Source organism: Rhinatrema bivittatum, chromosome 3 (assembly GCF_901001135.1).
Source record: "Rhinatrema bivittatum chromosome 3, aRhiBiv1.1, whole genome shotgun sequence".
In the NCBI taxonomy this organism is placed as follows: Eukaryota; Metazoa; Chordata; class Amphibia; order Gymnophiona; family Rhinatrematidae; genus Rhinatrema; species Rhinatrema bivittatum.
Window position 1 is genome coordinate 77,231,534 of NC_042617.1, and position 10,504 is coordinate 77,242,037.

At 42.1% G+C, this 10,504-nt stretch overlaps 1 long non-coding RNA gene across 1 annotated transcript in view; it reads left to right on the top strand.

The window, feature by feature from the left end:
* Positions 1–5,322, top strand: part of LOC115086925 — an 80,641-nt gene extending 75,319 nt beyond the window's left edge. The window contains exons 2-3 of the long non-coding RNA XR_003855370.1: positions 4,524–4,635; positions 5,161–5,322. This is a non-coding gene — a long non-coding RNA (uncharacterized LOC115086925). The remainder of the gene's footprint in view (positions 1–4,523; positions 4,636–5,160) is intronic.
* The last annotated feature ends 5,182 nt before the right edge of the window (positions 5,323–10,504 follow it).

Genomic DNA, 10,504 nt, shown 5'->3' on the forward strand with positions numbered 1-10,504 from the left:
GGTATCAGCAAATTGATCATTCCAAGTACGTGCATAACTAAATATTTTCAGAATGGTGTACATTTAAAATATACCAGTCTTCCACAGCTACAATCACGAGTGGAGTGGAATGGATAAATGTGAATCAGTTGCTTACTTTTTAAAAAAATAAAAAGACTAGGAGGCACTCCAAGAAGTTACTAGCAGCACATTTAAAACAAATTAGAGAAAATACTTTTTCATTCAATGCAGAATTAAGCTCTGGAATTCATTGCCGAAGTGGTTAAGGAAGCCAATGAGGCAAGGTTTAAAAAAGGTTTGGACAAGCTCTTGGAGGAAAAGTCATAAACTGTTATTAACTAGGTGCACTTGGGCAAAGCTAGTGCTTATCCCTGGGTGTAAGCAGCATGGAAACTACTGTTTAGGATCCTGCCAGGTATTTGTGACCTGGATTGACCACTGTAGGAACAGGATACTAGGTTTGATGGATACATGGTCTGACCCAGTATGACAGTTCTTCTGTTCTATTACTTGCCTCCGTATTTAATTCTGTGTTATTATATGTAAATTGTTGCAATTATATTGCATGCAAAATATATGCGCGCATTTTTTCAAATTCGGTAAAGAAAATATGCATGTTCCTGCATTACAAATATATATGCATACTACAACTTATACATGTACTTTTAGGACAGAAACACATGATATTTTATAAACTGTGTGGTTCCCAGCTCACAGTTTATAAAATACTAGCATGAATATGTACAAACCCACTTATTTGTGCAAATTGTATACCATGGACCATTTTGAAAGCTGGGCTATTAAAGATGAATTTTCAAAAGCTTATTCATGTATAAAAAGCCATAGATGTATGTATATGGCCTGACTGCATGTAATGCATATTTTAAAAAGGGGCCACATATGCTTCTATAAGTGCACATGCAAGCAAAATTATATGTACAAAAAAGGGGCATGTTGGGGCACGGTGAGTATGTACACATGTAATAAGCTGTTTTAAAAGAGATGTACTTGCGAATGTCATCCAACTTATGCATGTTCATTTACTACTGCTCATTTACACACACAAGTACATACTTTCATTTGGATTTTTTGATTGGCACTTGCCGGGTTGACATCTTTGGGTTAGTGGAACCAGGAGCAGGCTAGAGGATAGGAGAGAGTGTACCAGAGACAGATTAGGACCTACTAGGGTCAAACTGGAACACACCTGCTTTATTCAGGGGAGTCACTGGGACACACAGGGCTTTATGGGGAGGGGGGAGTGAGAGTATGGATATACAGGGTCAAAAAGGGGGTAGGAGTGAGTGTAAATGGGATAGACTGGGCCATATTGGTAGTAACTGGGACATATTGGTTTATATTGGAGGTGGTAGTAACTGGGACATATTGATTTATATTGGGGGTTACTGGAACAGTTTGGAGTAACTTGGACTTATAGGTCTATACAGGGAGGTGTTAGTGTGTTACTGGGACTTAGTGGGACCTACTAGGAGTTGGAAGTCAGTGGTGGAGATTACCTTTTCAAAATGACTCTAATTGCCTTATGCATACTTATGGCACAATGGCTGAGGAGGGAGAGATAATAGAGGAGGAGGAGGAGGCAGAGGAGAAGGTACCCCTTACAGAGAGTCTACCGGACTAGGGCATAGTTTTTGGATTTCTCCAAGAAGCAAATCATGTGCACATTCAGGTTTAACAAGGAAACCATATTGTACTTATGCCCGCAGTTAGAGTGGGACCTGCAACCTACCACCTGAAGGGGACATGCATTGCCAGTACATTTCAAGGTCACTACTGCCCTGGCATTTTTGGCCACTGGCAGCTTCCAGGCACCTTTATGATGATGGCTGGAAAAAGCCAGACTTCAATCTCCATATGTATCGATCAGTTCCTGGCTGCATTTCTCAGAAAAACACACCACTATATATCCTTCCCTCAGAGCAGACAGCAGTGAGAACAAATCATGACTGATTTCTATCAAATAGCATGCTTCCCCACTGTCTTGGGGGCTGCTGATTGCACTCATGTCTCTATAAGGGCACCAGAGGGAGATGAGGCCACCTTCCACTCCTTTAATATTCCCACAAAATATTCTTTAGCAAAGTTAAACCTTCTTAGACACTTGAAACCATTCCTAAATACTTCTGATTTCAGAACTGTACTCCAGTCTTTTTGTTTTTCATCAATCGACTACTGCAACTCTAGTCTTCCACAATCAGAGCTCTACAAATTATCCAGAATTCAGTTGCGTGTCTACTCACTGGTACCATGATCTATGAACTCATTACTCTAGTACTATCCAGTTTGCACTGGCTTTCTGTTCAATGGCACATTCAATACAAATTAGCTTTGATCAATCATAATTTGTTACCCCACCACACTTCCCCTTGGATAAACCCAACATTTAATATGTAGACACCCAGCCACTCCCTCCAGTTATCCAACCAGCAACTCCTGGAGATTCCCTCCCACAGGTTTGCCAGACTTGATTCAACCAGAAAAAGAGCCTTTCCCATCTCTGGCCCCTCAGTGTGGAACTCATTACCTGTGCAGCTATGCATTACTGAAGACTCTAAAGAGTTTGGAAAGGCCCTGAAAATTTTCCTATTTAACATTGCATTTAAAGATTTAATACAGGAACAGGCATCTTAACAAAGACCTTTTATTTTCACCCAGCATAATAATAAGACCTTTTATGAAGGGCACTTTGTAATTTTCCTTTACCAGGACTTGTCTCCTGTTTGCTGTTGTCTATTTAGTGGTTATTGTTTTAATGTTCAATTATGTATGTTCTAAATACCCCACCTTGAACTTTGGAGGGAGCAGGTTAGATGTAATTTTAAATAAATAAATAAATAAATATGCAGGTGGTCTTCGATGCCAAGGGCATCATCATGGACATCATGCCCAGATATCCAGGATACACCTATAATGCTTACATTCTCTCACAGTCAGGAATTCATGACCACTTCAGCCTGACTTCAGTGCCAGGAAAAATAGTGGAAAGTGTTCTTAACATCAAAATCACAGAACATATAGAAAGACATGGTTTAATGGAACAAAGTCAACATGGCTTTACCCAGGGCAAGTCTTGCCTCAGAAATCTGCTTCACTTTTTTGAAGGAGTTAATAAACATGTGGATAAAGGTGAACCGGTAGAAGTAGTATACTTGGATTTTCAGAAGGCGTTTGACAAAGTTCCTCATGAGAGGCTTCTAGGAAAAGTAAAAAGTCATGGGATAGGTGGCGATGTCCTTTCGTGGATTGCAAACTGGCTAAAAGACAGGAAACAGAGAGTAGGATTAAATGGACAATTTTCTCAGTGGAAGGGAGTGGACAGTGGAGTGCCTCAGGGATCTGTATTGGGACCCTTACTTTTCAATATATTTATAAATGATCTGGAAAGAAATACGAGTGAGATAATCAGATTTGCAGATGACACAAAATTGTTCAGAGTAGTTAAATCACAAGCAGATTGTGATAAATTGCAGGAAGACCTTGTGAGACTGGAAAATTGGTCATCCAAATGGCAGATGAAATTTAATGTGGATAAGTGCAAGGTGATGCATATAGGGAAAAATAACCCATGCTATAATTACAGAATTTTGGGTTCCATATTAGGTGCTACTACCCAAGAAAGAGATCTAGGCGTCATAGTGGATAACACATTCAAATCGTCGGTTCAGTGTGCTGCGGCAGTCAAAAAAGCAAAGAGAATGTTGGGAATTATTAGAAAGGGAATGGTGAATAGAACGGAAAATGTCATAATGCCTCTGTATCGCTCCATGGTGAGACCGCACCTTGAATACTGTGTACAATTCTGGTCACCGCATCTCAAAAAAGATATAATTGCGATGGAGAAGGTACAGAGAAGGGCTACCAAAATGATAAGGGGAATGGAACAGCTCCCCTATGAGGAAAGACTGGAGTTTAGGACTTTTCAGCTTGGAGAAGAGATGGCTGAGGGGGGATATGATAGAGATGTTTAAAATCATGAGAGGTCTAGAACGGGTAGATGTGAATCGGTTATTTACTCTTTCGGATAGTAGAAAGACTAGGGGGCACTCCATGAAGTTAGCATGGGGCACATTTAAAACTAATCGGAGAAAGTTCTTTTTTACTCAACGCACAATTAAACTCTGGAATTTGTTGCCAGAGGATGTACTTAGTGCAGTTAGTATAACTGTGTTTAAAAAAGGATTGGATAAGTTCTTGGAGGAGAAGTCCATTACCTGCTATTAAGTTCACTTAGAGAATAGCCACTGCCATTAGCAATGGTAACATGGAATAGACTTAGGTTTTGGGTACTTGCCAGGTTCTTATGGCCTGGATTGGCCACTGTTGGAAACAGGATGCTGGGCTTGATGGACCCTTAGTCTGACCCAGTATGGCATTTTCTTATGTTCTTATGTTCTTACTTCTGGGAAGGCCTCATTACTGGGGGCTGGCTTCTTGGTAGGCATTCACTTATCACCTCTACCCTACACCAACTAACCTCTTCTTATTGTCTCATTCATATCTAGGTGCACTGACAGCTTTGGACCAGGAGGACTGCTCTAACCCTGCCCTGGGAGCTACTCTGCTGTCCAGCCCAAGGGCATATCTAAGTGCTCTTCTCTGCCTTCTTCCCTACAGGTGAGAGAAGATATCCACTCAAAACCCCGGCTCATGATCCTGCTGGCTTAACCACTGCAGATGGTCGCTATAACAGGGCACACTGGCATAACAGGATAGTCATCGAGAGAACCCTCAGTTTACTCCAAAAGCATTTCTGCTGTCTGGAAAGATATGGGGTATGCCATCTCTACACCCTTAAGGTCTGTGAGATCTTTCTAGTCTACTGTATGCTTCATAACCTGGTCAGAACCAGAAGCCTGCCTCCACAGGGACTAGGAGATCATTTAGATAAAAGAAGGGGAAGAAGAGCTGAGTCAGGAGAAACTGCAGGAGATATATCGCCAAAGTTAATGGCAATCTATGGAGGAAAGACTCTGATATAAAGACATTTTTGATGGTGAAATGTGCACTTATTGACATCGTGTGCTCAATGTGATAAAATATATATATTAAATGAAATTAGTGCTTCCTTGGCTGCCCTCTTTTTTATGGTGGGAAAAACTCTGTTGTCTTTGAATGTCCAATTCTGGCACTCCTCCACAGCTGTATCCTGTAACATCTGCCACTGCCTTTGGATGGCATTCGACCTGGGGGCAGTGGCATATCAATGAAGCTGCTGGAGGGGCTGGCAGGGCTCAAGGTCAGCTGAGAAGATGGGCTGGCAGCTCTTCAGCCACCTGTTCCTTCTGAGAGGGGTTAAAGAAGAGCAGGAGTGAAGGAAGATTGGAAGGAAGAGAATTCCCTGAGGTACAAGATGGCTCTGCTATGATCAGGCTGATTCATAAAGAAGAGCTGTCTTCAATTTCTCATTCTTTGCATGTACTTAATATTGCGAAGGAAAAAGTAGATGAAGCTCCCGGGTCCTCTGAGGATCCTGTTATGACTTGTATATGGAAGCTTGCAAAGGCTTTTCCCTTGTCAAGGGCTTAATTGATTCGGAATGGGGATTCCCCTGAAATCAGTTTCAAAGGGTGTCACTTTCTGGTGAAGATCTATCCCCTTCTCACTCAGGAAGGAGAGATGCTGAGGTTCCCTAAGGTTTCTGCTTGCATTTTCTCCCTCAAACAGGAGCAACGTGTTACATTTTATTATCTTCTCTGTCTTTACTAAAAGGGGCCATGCACGCCCATAAACAAGTGTATCATCACGTCACACACAAAAATACATGCATGTATCAGACTGAGCCCTATAGTCTCGCTCTCTCTCTCTCTCTCTCTCTCACTCCTGTGCTCCATAGTCTCAGCGCCTAGTTACCCTTATAGAACATTAGGATATCAAGTAAGTTTTTCCTTTCAGTATTTTACTTTAGATTGCGTGATGGGACATTAAAAATATATATTCTTTATTTTTTAGAAAACATTTGAGGGACTAAAGATTTACAATTTATGCAACAATGTAGAACTTGAAAAGCGTTGATAGGAATGAAGCTCCTGAAGCAGCTCCAGCGAAACATGATGTTGTGTTATTTATTTATTTATTTATTTAAAATTTTTATATACCGGCATTCATGTTGCAAACACATCATGCCGGTTTACATATAACAGGGGTGTACAGTAAACAATTCAATAACCTATTTGTGTAGAAGGAAGCAGTTACAAATAACAAGGTAATAGAACTGGGAGGAGAGAAGAAAAGAAAGAGAATAACATTAGGTATAGGTATTTACATTAGTAATAACATTTTTACATGTGGAAGTGGTAGAATCTGGCTGAATAGAATTAATCGGTGTCCGGGAAAGCTTTTTTAAACAGCCAGGTCTTAAGTCTCTTCCTGAAGGTTGGGAGGCTGGGCTCCTGTCTAAGGTCCGGTGGGATGGAGTTCCATAGAAGGGGGCCGGCTGTTGAAAAGGCCCGATCTCTCAAGGTAATGTGTTTGGTAGTTTTGGCTGGGGGCACTTGAAGAGATCCTCTGAGTGTGTCTCTTGTTGGTCTGGAGGAGTTATAAATTTGGAATGGGACTTGTAAGTCGAGTGGGGTGTGTTGATGGATGGTTTTGTATATTATGGAAAGAGATTTGTAGAGGATTCTAAAGTGAACAGGCAACCAGTGGAGATCTTTTAGGATTGGAGATATATGGTCCCTCCTCCTGGAGTTTGTCAGTAATCTTGCCGCAGCGTTTTGTAACATCTGGAGGGGTCTAGTATAGGAGGAAGGTAGGCCCAGAAGGATAGAGTTACAGTAATCGATCTTAGAAAAAATGATAGCTTGTAGAATGGTTCTGAAGTCCTGAGTGTGGAAGAGTGGTCTAATTCTTTTCAGAACTTGGAGTTTGTGGAAACAGTCCTTGGTGGTTCTGTTGATGTAAGCTTTAAGGTTCATCCGGTTATCAATTAATACTCCTAGATCTCTCACCTGTGTAGTAGTTGGGATAGTTGGAGGATTAGAGATGGCATTATTATCTGGGAGATGAGAAGCAGTTCTGTTTTAGAGGAGTTTAAAACTAGGTTTAGGTTAGCCAGGAGATGTTTAATTTCGAAGAGACAGTTTTCCCAGTGCACCAATGTTTTTGTGTAAGATTCTTTAATGGGTATCACGATCTGGATGTCGTCGGCGTAGAGGAAATGTTTGAGGTTAAGGTTGGAGAGGAGTTGGCAGATAGGTAAAAGATAAATGTTAAAGAGTGTAGGTGACAGTGAGGAGCCCTGGGGGACACCTATGGATGCGTCCATTCGTGAAGATTCTTTGTTCTGTATCTTAACCTTGAAGCCTCTGTTGGAGAGAAAAGATTTAAACCATGAGAGAGCTGTGCCTGAGATACCTATAGAAGCCAGAATGGAAGTGAGAATGGAATGATTGACCGTATCAAAGGCGGCTGATAGGTCCAGTAGAATTAAGAGGAAGGATTGGCCTTTGTCAAGGCCCATTAATATGAAGTCAGACATGGAGATGAGGAGGGATTCTGTGTTCAGTGACTTGCGAAATCCGTATTGTGATTGGAATAGGATTTTGTTTTCTTCTATGTATTCGGAGAGTTGAGTATTGACAACTTTTCTAGAATCTTGGCTATGAATGGGAGATTGGCGATAGGACGGAAGTTGTTGGGGTCTTTAGGATCCAAGTTGGGTTTCTTGAGTAGAGGTTTGATGGAGGCCAATGTGAGGTCGTCAGGATATAGTCCTTGGGAGAGTGAGCAGTTTATGATGTCCGACAAGGTTTTAGCGATGGAGTCAGGGATGGCCAGGAGCAGTTTGGTGGGGATAGTAATCCAAAGGATGGGAGGAAGGTTTCATTCTTCTTATAAGAGTTTGTATCTCTAAGATAGAGATGGGTTCAAGTGTTTCCAGACCATTGTTGTTGAGGGATGATTGTTGAAGAGACTGGTAAAGAGCAGGGTCGGTGGGATTAGAAGGCAGATGAGTTAGAAGGCTGTTGACTTTGTTGTGAAAATGAAGAGCAAGTTCTTCAGCTTTGGGTTGTGCTAGGTCGTTGGGAATCTCCTGTGGGATGATTTGGGTGAGATTGGAGACATAGGCGAAGAGGGCTTTTGCGTCGAAGATTAAGTGGTGAATCTTGGATGCATAGTAGTCCCTTTTGGATTTAGAGGTAGTTGACTTGTATTGATGGAGGGTGGCTTTGTAGATGGATCGTGTATTGGTGCTTGGGGATTTGCGCCAGTCGCTCTCTTTCTGTCTTAGATTTTGTTTTAGCTTTCTTAGTTCTTCCGTGAACCATGGTTGTCTTTTGGAGGCGTTTGGGAGTGATTTTTTGGTTGCTAGCGGACATAGCTTGTCGGCTATGGAATCTGTGATGGCTTTCCAAGAGCGGAGAGCTGTGTTCGGGTTTGAGAGATCAATGGATGGAAGTTGAGAGGCTAGGTGGGAGCTGAGGTCTTCTGTAGAGCAGGATCTTCTGTATGGGAAAGATGGTGAGGGCCCTTTGGAGGTGGAGGGTTGTTCAATGAGAATGCGGTTGAGATAAGTGAGTGATCAGACCAAGGGACCTTCTTGCTTTTGAGGCGTGAAGAATGTTTGATGCCTGGGTTAATAAAGATAAGATCCAGCGTGTGGCCTGCTTTGTGTGTGGGTTTGGTAACTAGTTGTTTGAAACCCAGGGCTGAGAGGGCAGAGAGAAAGGATTCACAGCTGGATGATGGGGTAGGATTGTCCACATGCAGATTAAAATCTCCTAGGATAATGAAATTAGTGCTTCCTTGGCTGCCCTCTTTTTTATGGTGGGAAAAACTCTGTTGTCTTTGAATGTCCAATTCTGGCACTCCTCCACAGCTGTATCCTGTAACATCTGCCACTGCCTTTGGATGGCATTCGACCTGGGGGCAGTGGCATATCAATGAAGCTGCTGGAGGGGCTGGCAGGGCTCAAGGTCAGCTGAGAAGATGGGCTGGCAGCTCTTCAGCCACCTGTTCCTTCTGAGAGGGGTTAAAGAAGAGCAGGAGTGAAGGAAGATTGGAAGGAAGAGAATTCCCTGAGGTACAAGATGGCTCTGCTATGATCAGGCTGATTCATAAAGAAGAGCTGTCTTCAATTTCTCATTCTTTGCATGTACTTAATATTGCGAAGGAAAAAGTAGATGAAGCTCCCGGGTCCTCTGAGGATCCTGTTATGACTTGTATATGGAAGCTTGCAAAGGCTTTTCCCTTGTCAAGGGCTTAATTGATTCGGAATGGGATTCCCCTGAAATCAGTTTCAAAGGGTGTCACTTTCTGGTGAAGATCTATCCCCTTCTCACTCAGGAAGGAGAGATGCTGAGGTTCCCTAAGGTTTCTGCTTGCATTTTCTCCCTCAAACAGGAGCAACGTGTTACATTTTATTATCTTCTCTGTCTTTACTAAAAGGGGCCATGCACGCCCATAAACAAGTGTATCATCACGTCACACACAAAATACATGCATGTATCAGACTGAGCCCTATAGTCTCGCTCTCTCTCTCTCTCTCTCTCACTCCTGTGCTCCATAGTCTCAGCGCCTAGTTACCCTTATAGAACATTAGGATATCAAGTAAGTTTTTCCTTTCAGTATTTTACTTTAGATTGCGTGATGGGACATTAAAAATATATATTCTTTATTTTTTAGAAAACATTTGAGGGACTAAAGATTTACAATTTATGCAACAATGTAGAACTTGAAAAGCGTTGATAGGAATGAAGCTCCTGAAGCAGCTCCAGCGAAACATGATGTTGTGTTGGGCTTAACAAGATTGTACTCATCAAAAGGGGAAGTACACGTTCATATGCACTTTGGTGGAAGTTATTATATTTAAAATCTTAAAAAAAATAGGACCGATGATTATATAAGGACCTGCAGGTCTGTTGATTGAACACAATTAAGTTCCAAAGACCAAAAGGGTGGTATGATGGCCCCTATGCTAAACTAATGTAGTGTTTGTTTTATCATTAATATTTGTTCTCTGCAATACGTATTGAACTGCATTTGGATTGTCTCGTTTTGCTACACATTGGGCTTTCTCATTTGTAACAAGGAGTAGTGGCACACATGTGTTATGCATGCCAGCTAAGGAAAATCAGAGGCCTCATGTGCCCTTCCCAGCTATTTAAAATTAATGTAGCTCCCGTTCAGGCTACTTATGTGTATAAATAGCTGTTTTTGCACACACAAGGCTTTTAAAACCTACCTTTAATTGGGCAATATAGCCCTTTGATTGAACTCAGGGCGATGCAAGAGTATTTGGCACTCCCCTTACCATACTTACCTCTCGCAAAGCACTCCATCCTACTGGCAGCAGAGGCTGCCTTCCTTGGCATTAGCACTGGCACAGCGCTCCTCTGGGCCTCCTGCTGGCAGGCTTTTGCCGCCTCCAAACCTTTGGCGCTCTAGATGACTGCCCAATTTTCCTAATGAAAGCACCAGTCCTGCTTGCACTTTTGCCTCTCTATTTGCCCTTCCTGTCCCTCTTTGCATCTTCTGATAATTC